Source organism: Heloderma suspectum, chromosome 2 (assembly GCF_057233095.1).
Source record: "Heloderma suspectum isolate Gila_16-S chromosome 2, 16-S_ref, whole genome shotgun sequence".
Classification (NCBI taxonomy): Eukaryota; Metazoa; Chordata; class Lepidosauria; order Squamata; family Helodermatidae; genus Heloderma; species Heloderma suspectum.
Window position 1 is genome coordinate 369,975,743 of NC_139459.1, and position 12,254 is coordinate 369,987,996.

A 12,254-nucleotide genomic window follows, 5' to 3' on the forward strand; every position below is an offset into this window, starting at 1 on the left:
CTGCCATTAGGGTGGTATCATCTGCGTATCTGAGGTTGTTGATAATTCTCCCCGCAATCTTAATTCCAACCTGTGATTCATCCAACCCAGCGTTTCTCATGATGTATTCTGCATATAAGTTAAATAAGCAGGGCGACAATATGCAGCCTTGTCGTACTCCTTTCCCAATTTTGAACCATCGGTTGTTCCATGTCCGGTTCTTACTGTTGCTTCTTGACCCTCGTACAGGTTTCTCAGGAGACAGGTAAGGTGGTCTGGTACCCCCATCTCTTTCAGAATTTGCCAGAGTTTGTTGTGATCCACACAATCAAAAGCTTTAGCGTAGTCGATGAAGCAGAAATAGACGTTTTTCTGGAATTCTCTTGCTTTCTCCATGATCCATCGAAAGTTGGCGATTTGATCTCTAGTTCCTCTGCCTCTTTGAAACCCAGCTTGTACTTCCGGTAGTTCTCAGTTCGCATACTGCTGAAGCCTAGCTTGTAGGATTTTGAGCATCATCTTGCTGGCATGTGAAATGAGCGCAATTGTACGGTAGTTTGAACACTCTTTGGCGTTGCCCTTCTTTGGAATTGGAATGTAAACTGACCTTTTCCAGTCTTGTGGCCATTGTTGAGTGTTCCAAATTTGTTGGCATATTGAGTGCAGCACTTTAACAGCATCATCTTTTAGGATTTTAAATAGCTCAGCTGGAATGCTGTCATCTCCGCTAGCTTTGTTGTTAGTAATGCTTCCTAAGGCCCACTTGACTTCACTCTCTAGAATGTCGGGCTAAAGTTCAGTGACTGCACTATCATGGCTATCAGGGACATTCAGATCTTTCCTGTATAGTTCTTCTGTGTATTCTTTCCACCTCTTCTTAATCTCATCTGCATCTGTTAGGTCCCTGGCTTCTTTGTCCTTTATCATGCCCGTCTTTGCATAAAACGTTCCCTTGAGATCTCCAATTTTCTTGAAGAGATCTCTAGTCTTTCCCATTCCATTGTTTTCCTCGATTTCTTTGCACTGTTAATTTAAGAAGGCCTTCTTGTCTCTCCTTGCTATTCTCTGGAACTCTGCATACAGTTGGATATATCTTCCCCTTTCTCCCTTGCTTTTCGCTTCCCTTCTTTCCTCAGCGACTTGTAAAGCCTCCTCAGACAGCCACTTGGCTTTCTTGCATTTCTTTTTCTTTGGGATGGATTGAGTTGCTGCCTCCTGAACAATGTTACGGACCTCCGTCCATAGTTCCTCATCAGGTCTAATCCCTGAAATCTATTCCTCACCTCCATTCCATATTCATAAGGGATATGATTTAGGTCATACCTGAATGGTTTAGTGGTTTTCCCGACGTTCTTCAATTTAAGCCGAAATTTTGCAAGAAGCAGCTCATGATCTGAGCCACAGTCAGCTCCAGGTCTTGTTTTTACTGACTGTATAGAGCTTCTCCATCTTTGGCTGCAAAGGACATAATCAATCTGATTTCGATATTGACCATCTGGTGATGTCCGTGTGTAGAGTCGCCTCTTGTGCTTTTGGAAAAGAGTGTTTGCTATGATCAGCGTGTTCTCTTGGCAAAACTCTATTAGCCTTTGTGCTGCTTCATTTTGTACACCAAGGCCATGCTTGCCTGTTATCCCGGTGATTTCTTGACTTCCTGTTTTGGCATTCCAATCCCCTATGATGAAGAGGACATCTTTTTTTGGTTTTAGTTCTAGAAGGTGTTGTAGGTCTTCATAGAACCGATCAACCTCAGCTTCTTCGGCATCAGTGGTTGGGGCATAGACTTGAATTACTGTGATGTTGAATGGTTTGCCTTGGATTCGTACTGAGATCATTCTATTGTTTTTGAGATTGTACCCCAGTACTGCTTTTCCCACCCTTTTGTTGACTATGAGTGCTACTCCATTTCTTCTATGGGATTCTTGCCCACAGTAGTAGATATGATGGTCACCTGAATTAAATTCGCCCATGCTTGTCCATTTTAGTTCGCTGATTCCCAAGATGTCGATGTTCAATCTTGCCATCTCATGTTTGACCCCCTCCAGCTTACCTTGATTCATTGATCTTACATTCCAGGTTCCTAAACAATATTGTTTTTTACAGCATCGGATTTTCTTTTCACCACCAGACACATCCACGGCTGAGTGTCCTTTCGGCTTTGGCCCAGCCACTTCACTCTTTCTGGCGCTACTTGGAAATTCCCTCTGCTCTTCCCCAGTAGAATATTGGACACCTTCCGACCTGAGGGGCTCATCTTCCGGCGTCATCTCTTTTAGCCTTGTGATACGTTCCATGGGGTTTTCTTGGCAAGAATACTGGAGTGGGTTGCCATTTCCTTCTCCAGTGGACCACATTTTGTCAGAACTCTCCGCCATGACCTGTTTGTCTTGGGTGGCCCTGCACGGCATAGCTGATGGCTTCACTGAGTTACGCAAGCCCCTTCGCCACAACAAGGCAGTGATCCATGAAGGGGTGAAATCCCTTTAGTCTATATTTCTTTTATTTGTTACATTTGTATACTGCCCTATAGCCAAGGCTTTCTGGGCAGTTCACAACTAACAGAACTTAACAAGACCTAATATAAAACTTTTACGTTGAAAAGTGCTACATATACCCAAAGTAAAACCCAGGAGCAGTTTTCAGGAGGCATTTCAAAGATGTCACATTTCCTGCCCCATGAACTTCATGGGGAAGGGTTTTCCACAGGGTGGGTGCCGCTACAGAGACACCCCCCCCCCCGCAGTCGAGGTTCTTCACAGTGATATCCCGTTCATTTTGGAATGACCAACAAGACTTCCTCTGAAGATCTTAAATGTCATCTGGATATATATAAGGGAAGGTGGTCTGCTAGGCTCGAGGTGTTGTGTAGGTTTCAGGTTTCATCTAGGTAAAGCAAACCCTCATTGTCTGAGGGCTCCTTCACAGAGAGCTTTTATCCTGCTATTGAGATTGCTCACTCACAGAAGTTTGCGGGTCCTTTTCATGATGTCGTTAACCTCCAGGGCACATCCAGAGGTATTTCCTGGTTATTTCACTCCAAAAAGGTCAGGAAGTAATGAACCATTTTTTAAAGTCGGAATGTGATGCAATTGAAACAGCCACTAGATGGCGCTGCTTTGTTGTGTTCTATGGAACCTTGAAAATTAAAAGCTTCCCTTCTCAGCAATCAGGTGGTTGCTGTCTGGGAGCCCAGGATAAATGCGGAAAGGCTCCAGAACGGGAGGACTGTGGGCGTTTTCTTTAGAGTAACAGCAGCCTAATGCCCCCGTTCCGTTGTTGAAAATATAAAAATCCAGTTGTTACTCTGATTTGTCTCCAACCTTAGGCGCAACTCACAGATTCCTTGGCAGGCAAGCAGAGAACTAAACCTCACAGTTTTTATGTATTAGCAAAGCTGGAGGCAAATTTTGGGTGGTGACACTTCTCCAGCTGTGATGCTATGTGACCTTACATGAGGGTAAGACTTATTGAACACAGCAGGACTGACCGTGGAGTATACATGCCTAAGATTTCCAGGCATCGTAATCTGTTGTTGTAGCAGAAACGACAGAGTCTGTTGTTTTTCAGTCGTTCAGTCGTTCAGTCGTGTCCGACTCTTCGTGACCCCATGGACCATAGCACGCCAGGCCTTCCTGTCCTGTGCTCTCTCATGCCAGAACAAATGTGTCAATCTTAAAGTGCTACAAGACTCTTTGTTGTCTTTCAGCTCGAAATTCCAAAACTCACAATCAGGCAATCCCTTTGTCCACAAAAATGTGGACAAGCTTTCGAGATCTTGAGATCTCTTCATCAGGCAAAGGGGCGGAGAGTCTCAAAGAGAGAGAGTCTCAAAGAGAGTCTCAAAGGGAGAGACTGACGTGGTATTGAAATCTCTTTGTTGTTGTTGTTCAGTCGTTCAGTTGTGTCCAACTCTTCGTGACCCCATGGACCACAGCATGCCAGGCCTTCCTGTCCTGCGCTCTCTCCTGGAGCGTGCTCAAGTTCATATTCATTGCAACGGTGATGCTATCTAGCCATCTCATCCTCTGCCGTCCCCTTCTCCTTTTGCCTTCAGTCTTTCGACGACAGAGTCTAGTGGCACCTTAAATTGGGCTCTTCCATGTGGTGCCCATGGGAACCATTGTGCCCCCAGTCTCCTGATGCCTGCCAGTCTCTGTGTCCCTCCTGATCTTTATTTTATTTAAGTTTTTTTTTTTAAAATCCATTTCGGGCACAATCCTATGCATGTTTAGACAAAAAAAAATAAATCCTACAACTTCCAGCATGCCTCAGCCAGCATGGCTATCTGGGGCATGCTGGGAGTTGTAGGCCTTTTTTTCCAGTCTAAACATGCATAGGATTGCACTCTTCTTTTTTAACTGGGAGGGGGCATGTTGCAAAGCAAAATGCAAAAAAGCATGAATTAAGTTTTGGGCATTGACTAGATTTTAGTGAGCTGACAATCAAGACCTCTAGCAAATGTCTGGAATGCATTTAAAGCACAATCCTATGCACGTTTAGCCAGAAAAAAGGCCTACAACTCCCAGCATGCCCTAGGTAAACTTGCATAGAATTGTGCCCTGACGATCCTCTGGGAATGTAAGTCAGGACCGTACACTTTACAGACCAAACGTGAAGATGACAAAGTTAACATTCTATCATGAAAGTTTAGAAACTGCACTGGGATTCAGAAGGCCAGTCGTTAATATATGATTAACAACATAAGAAGAGCCCTGCTGGATCAGACCAAGGGTCCATCTTGTCCAGCATTCTGCTCACACAGTGGCCAACCAGCTGCCCATGGGAAACCCGCAAGCAGGACATGAGTGCAGCAGCAACCTCCCACCCAAGTTCCCCACCAACTGGTACACATGGGCTATTAGGAGAGAGCTTCGCCTTTTGTGTGGTATAGAAATGAAATGAATGAATGAATGAATAATAGGCATATTGCCTCTGATACTGGAGGTAGCACATAGCCACCAGGATTAGTAGCCATTCATAGCCTTCTCCTCCATGAATTTGTCTAACCCCCTTTCAAAGCCATCCAAATTGGTGGTACATCTTGTGGTAGCGAATTCCAGAGTTTAACTCTGCGCTGTGAGATGAAGTCCTTCCTTTGATCTACCCTGGAGCTCCCACCAATCCACTTCATGGGATGAACCCCTTGGGTTCTAGTATTATGAGAGAGGGAGAAAAATGTTTCCCTCATAATTTTGTACACTTCTACCATTTCTCACCTTACTCAGCTTTTTTCTAAGCTAAAAAAATCCCAGCTGCTGTAACTTCCTGTCATAGGGTTGATGCTCCAGCCCCTTGATCATTTTAGTTGCTCTTTTCTGCACTTTTTCCAGCTCTACAATGTCCTTTTTTAGGTGTGGTGACCAGAACAGTATTCCAAGTGTGGCCGCACCATAGATTTTTATAGGGGCAGTATGATTTTGGCAGTTTTGTTCTCAATTCCTTTTCTAATTATGCCTTTTTTACAGCAACTGCACACTGGGTTGACATCTTAATTGAGCTGTCCACCACAACCCCAAGTTCTCTTTTTTGGTTGGTCACCATTACCTCAGATCCCATCCGGTTATACTTGAAGTTCGGTTTTTTTGCCCCAATGTGCATCACTTTACACATGCTTACACTGACTAGGGATGTACCTGGTCCCGCAGCTTGCTTCGCGGTGGGGGGGAGGCGCTTCGGTTCTCCCCCCGAATTTCAGGCCGGGGAGGGAGGCGCCCCGCCTCGCCCAGCCGAAATTCAGGCCAGGGAGAAGTGCCCCGTCTCCCCGGCCGCGAAATAAAAAAGTGAAGGAAAAAAACACACACCCGTGATAGGCTACGTAACAATTTACGTAGCCTATCACGGCTAGATTCCCAAAGTCAACCGTGATAGGCTACGTAAATCGTTACGTAGCCTATCATGGGTGTTTTGTTTTTTTTTACTTTATTTTGTAATGGCGGCGGCAGCAGCCGGTCGGAAGACTGGCCGCCGCCCCCGCACCCGACAAAACGCCGCCGAAATCCCGCTGGGACCCGCCGCCAAGAGGGACATTCGTGGGAGGTAAGTCCCATCCCGGGGGCGGCGGAGAGGGGGCGGAGAATATCACCAACAATTTCGGGGGGCCGAATGCGTTGGCATTCGGCCTCCCCGAGATTTGTGGAGAAATTCTCCGCCATCCCTACACTGAACCGCATTTGCCATTTGGATGCCATTTCTCCCAGTCTGGAGAGATCCTTCTGGAGCTCCTCACAATCCCTTTTTGTTTCAACCACCCTAAATAATTTGGTGTCATTGTCAAACTTGTTCATTTTGCTGCTTACTCCTAATTCCAGAACATTTATGAACAAGTTGAAAAGCATTGGTCCCAGTACAGATCACTATGGGACCCCACTATTTACATCCCTCCATTGGGAGAATACACCATTTATTCTTACTCCGCTTTCTGTACTTTCCTAACTTGTGGCATAGATTTTAGCTGAGCTTCTATTAGCTTTTTTTCTATTAGCTGGTTTTGAGTAACCTCCAAGCACTTTGAAGGGATTTAACCCTCTTGACTCCCCTTTTCAAATTCCTTTTCACCAGTTCCCTCACTTTAGAGAAGTTTCCGGTTTTGAAGTCCAATTTTACTGTGCTGGGCTTCCTTTGCAATTTTCCACTTAAATATATATTACGTCTGATAGCACTGTGGTCATTGTTTCCAATTGGTTCAACAACATTTACATCTCATACTAGGTCCTGGGTGACACCACTTAGGATTAAATTCAAGGTCGCCTCCCCTCTGGTCAGTTCCATGACCAACTGTTCTTGGGCACAGTTGTTTAGGGCATTGAGAAATTTAACCTCTTTGTCGTGACTGGAACATGCATTTATCCAGCCAATGTGGGGGTAATTGAGGTCACCCATCATAACAACACTTCCTCGTTTGAAGGCCTCCCTGATTTCATTTTCCATCTCAGGGTCATCCTGAGCATTCTAGTCTGGGGGACGATAGCACGTTCCTAGCACTAAATTAGTTATGGACCCTGGTATTGTCTTCCACAGCGCTTCTGTGAAACAGCCTACCTGTTTTAGGTGTTCTAGTCTGCTCGACAGTATGCCCTCTTTGGTGTACAGGGCAACACCTCCCCCAGTATGCCCTTCCCAGTTCTTCCTGTAGAGCTTAGATCCAGAGATGACCATATCCCACTGGTTCTCTCCTTTCCACCAGGGTTCCGTAATGCCCACTATATCCAGGTTTTCTTTTAAAACCAAGCACTTCAACTGTCCCATTTTGGCTCAGAGGCTTCTAGCATTTCCATAAAAACACCTATACACAGTATCCCTCCCCAGATGCCTCTGGCGTGTGCATCTTTTGCTATGGCACATAGGCCTCTTTGACTGGTTATCATGTTCTACCATGTGCTCCTGGTCTATTTCCTCCCCTTCCACATTTGGGAAATCAAAAACATTTCCATCTTCATTGCTTGGGACGATTTACCCCGAACTGGGTGCTTCCCAGCTCCTGTCAGCTTTCCCCCAGGGTTTAACATAAAAGCGGCTCTGCCACGTTTTGTATGTTTAGCACCAGCAGTCTGGTTCCATTTTGGTTCAAGTGGAACGTGTCCCTCTTGTACAGTCCTGGCTTGTCCCAAAAGGTTCTTGAGTGTCTAACAAATCTGCACCCTTCCTCCTCGCACCACCGTCTCATCCACACATTGAGACTCTTCAGCTTCACCTGTCTAGCTGGCCCCGCATGTAGAACAGGTAGCATTTAAGAGAAAACCACCTTGGTGGTCCTGGATTTCAACCTCCTACCTAGCAATCTAAATTTGGCTTCCAGGATCTTACAACTGCATTTCCCCACTTCATTGGTACCAGCACTGACCAGGACCACTGACTCCACCCCAGCACTAGCTACTTGGTGATCTAGATGGCATGTGATATCCGCAACCTTTGTACCAGGCAGGCAATTCACCATGCAGTCTACATACCCATTACAAACCCAGCTGTCTGTGTGTCTAATGCCTGACTTTCCCACTACCACAAGCCCCCCTCCCCCTGGAGGCACATCCTCGGTGTAAAAGGATATTTGTTCCTCGGTGTAAAAGGATATTTGTTCATCTTCTGAGGAATGGGTCCCTTCTAAGGAATAATTTCCCTCTTCCTCAGAATGGTGCCCTCCTTCCCCAAGACCCACATTCTCTGTGACCGCAGAAGAACTGTCACCCATGGAGTGGGCCACTGCTATTAGGCCCCTGAAGGTCTCATCCACCAATTTCCCTGCCTCTCTTAGCTTCTCCAGGTCAGCAACCTTGGCTTCAAGGGGATGAACTTGTTCCCTGAGAGCCAGGAGCTCATTACACCAAGCACACACCCACGACTTCTGTCCAGCAGGCAGATAGTCATACACATGGCACTCAGTGAAATACACTGGATTGTTCCCACAGCCCTGCTGGCTTTCTACCTCCATAACTTGTTTTAATTTGGGTGTGCTTTACCTGGAAAACTTAGTTGTTACTATGAAAAAATGGGGAACTTATTTATAGCTATTTATTTTCAGTTATTTACTATGAGAAGGGAGGGGAGAGTCAACTGCCCTGGCTTCCTCGCCCTGTTGCTAAAATCGCACACTCTCCTGTGTGCTGATGCTTGGTCACTGGGACTGAGACGCTTTGTTACTGGGGCTCCTCGCACTCTGAGAGTGGGCTCCCTCGCGAGCACGCCTCCTCATTTAGACGGGCCGAACTGCTCCTGCAGTGAATCTGATCTGAGAGCCTTGTTTGTAAATCGAGGGAGGCTGTGTGTGAGCTCTTGATCAGCACTAGCTTTCAGTGGGTGGGAATGTAGGTCAAGTTAGCCCCCTGGGAATGGAGATTTCATATTTAGACAAGAGGTCAACAGCGAATGGGAGACCAATGGTTGTTGGCAAGGACAGCAGACAAAGGGTGGGTGATTTGGCAAGGGATGCTGTTAGCCTTCCCCGAGGATGCAAGAGGTCAAGGCGGTGACACTTTGTGTCATTTTCTGGGCGGGCGGGGGTTGTGTGTGTAAAAACTAAATGTTAAGCTGAAGTCTCAAACTTGGGATGGGGCCTTTTTCTCCTGTTTTTTTTTAAATACTTAATGCTAAGTCCCAATACATATTTTAACAGCTGGATTTGTGCACGGTGGCGGTGGGGCGTCATTTCCACTTCTTGATTATTTTGTATCAAGTGTTTTTTTTACGGTTGCTTTATTGACACCACACCTCCTTCTCTCTTCCCGCAAATCAGACCTGCCCTCCTGTATTCTGTAAAGTCACCATGCAAATTGACAGTGCTACATTGATCCACACCACCATCTTGGCCTTCAGAGAAGTGATTATATTCAAGTTGGATGCAGCCCATTTAGCTATTACCCCAAACTGGGAATCATCTGAGAAATGAACTCTGGATATATGGTACAGGGAGCTACGGGCAACAGGACACATGGAAAAGCTAACTCATCAAATCTGCCAGTCAAAAGGACAAACCAAACCAGATAAATGTTTTTAAATGCTGAATGAGGTAGTTTTCCTGCCGCCACCTTGGGCTTGCTTCTGGAATGACTTTGGACTACATTACGAAACTGGAGAAGTGAACATGTTGGACTAGTTTTCCTACACTCTTCTGTACCGCTGAAAAACAACTGAGGGAGTGTGTAAGAGAACCCAATGTTTACAATATGAAATTATCCATGTCAGATTTGAGGACTTGAGGTTGTGGTGGATAGCTTGATGGAAATGTCGCCCCAGTGTGAGGCCTCTTCTGAATCACAGCAAGAGAGTCCCTCTAACCCAGGAGTAGGGAAACATATGGCCTTCCAGAAGTTGCTGGATTACAACTCCCATCATTCCTGACCATTGGCTGTGCCTGCTGGGGTTGATGCGAGTTGAAGCCCAACATCTGGAGGGCCACAGGTTCCCTGACCGGTGGCCTTCATGGGTTAGAGGGACCCTTGCTGTGATTCAGAAGAGGCCTTCAGATGTTTGGGGTCAGCTATGGGGCAGGGATGTGTGTAAAGGGGACAAAGTTGCCACTTCAGGGGGCAGAGGATGGAAGGTAAAGGGGTGGTGGTGTGCTTGGTAGATAATTACACCAAAGGCAGCCTTCCTGAACTTTGGGTCCTCCCTCTTAGATGGGTTGGACTACAACTCCCACCATCCCTGGCTGGGGGTAATGGGATTTGTAGTCCACCCATCTGGAAGCAGGGCCCCAGCTTGCAGAAGACTGACCTAAAGATACCTAGGCCTGGCTCAGGGTTACCTCACGTTCCTCCCCGTTCACTGGCTATTTAAATGATAAAGGGGCGATTCTACACTCCAGCAAAGGCGACCACCTCAGAGCCTGCTCCAGCTGCCCTTTCCTGCTCCCCTCCCCCTACCGGGCAATTATCACCAACTGCCCTTTGCGAAGGGCCCTTACTTATTGTTATATTTTACCATTGCATACTGTATTTTAACAATGCCTCGTTGCATTTTTTGAAAGTTGCCTTGGAAGGATTTCTATGCAGAAAGGTGGGATAGAAATCATTGCAATACATAAATAATATCATTTTAATTCCACCGTTCCTCCAAGGAGCTCAGGGTAAAATACATAGTTTGCACCCTCTCCCCATTTTATCCTCAGAAAAAACCTGAGAGGTATGTTCAAGTGTGTATTTGTGTGACTGGCCCAAGGTCATCCAGTGAGTTTCAGTGGTTAGGGTGGAATTTGAACCCAGGTCTCCCTGCCCTATTATGTATTTGCTACCTGTGTATCCCGCTTTTTCCTCCAAGGAGCCTAGGGCGGCTTACATGATCCTCCTCATCTCCACTTTATCTTTGCAACAACCCTGTGAGGTAGGTTAGGCTGAGAGAGGCAGTGACTGGCCCAAAGTCACCCAGTGAGCTTCATGGCTGATTGAGGACTTGAACTCTGATATCCTGAATCCCAGACCAAGACTCTAATGCAGGGGTACCCAACCTTTTTGGACCCATGGGCACTTTTGGGAATTTGAGAAACTGCTGTGGGCACCACCACAAAATGGCTCCCATGGAGGATGTGGCTAGTGGGGACCTGGATAGTCAAAAGAGCTGTGTGGGGAGGGAAACAGTGAGGCAAGTGGCTGGGAGGTAGGAAGAAACAGCGAGGTAAAGGGGAGGGAGAAAGAGCAAGGCTGGAGGCTGGTAGTGGAGACAAACAGCAAGATAAAGGTGTGAGCAGGAGAGAAAGAGCAAAGCTAGAAGCTGGAAGTGAAGCGATACAAGCGAGAGCAATGGGGAAAGGTCTGTGTGGATGGAAGAAGATTGGGTGGGGCCAGGAAGCAACTCTTTCTCTTCCTGCCCACTGAGCCGCTGATCAGTGGCAAGTTCAGGAACAGGAAAGAGAGCCTGGCGCCCTAACCCTTTAAAAAAAAATTAAAAATACGTTTTTGAAGGGGGAAGGGAGCGGAGAGCTTTGCAGGCACATTCAGAGGTGCCCACACATTGAGGGGCCCTGCTCTAAACACTACACCTCACTGGCTCTCACTCCTAGACCCCCGTGTTACCTTGATCGTCTTCTTTCAGTTCTGTGCCTCTAACACTTTTAGTCTCAGGGCCTAGTTCAGCCTTTCCCAACTTGGTGCCCTCCCAATGTTTTGGGACTTCAGTGCCTATCAGCCCCAGCCAGCATGGTCAGGAATGCTGGGAGTTGTAATCCCAAATATCTGGAGGAAATCAGGTTGAGGACTGAAGGTTTAATTGGGCCTGTTTGTTTTGCTGTCCTGGTTCCCCAAACAGCATCTTTCTCTAATCTGGTTTCTCCCTCCTCTTTCTGCCAAAATAATACAGCTCCCCCTATACCCCTTATTTATTTCCTACATTTACATCTCAGCTTTCCCCCAAAGAACTCAAAGTGATGTACATGACTCCCACTGCCATTTTATCTGAACAACCACCCTGCAAGGGAGGCAAGCTGAGAAATAAGTCACTGGCTCAACAACACCCAGTGAACTTCATGGCTGCATGGAGATAACCATTATGTCGCACTGCCTGTCCTTTCCTCAATTCCACCATCTCTGCCTCTTCAGGTTTCTTTTTCCACCTAAGGTCTTCTAAGCTTCTTCTGGTCACACCTGAAATATCCTGAAAATGTTTAACACAGAATCATAGAGTTGGAAGGGACCTCAGAGATCATCTAATCCAACCCCCTGCCAAGGGCAGGAACTGCAGTGCAGAATACAGCTAGAGTCCCCCTGACAAGGTGGCCATCCAACCCCTGCTTAAATACCTCCAGTCAAAGATTGCCCACCACCTCCAGAGGCAGTCTGCTCCACTGCTGA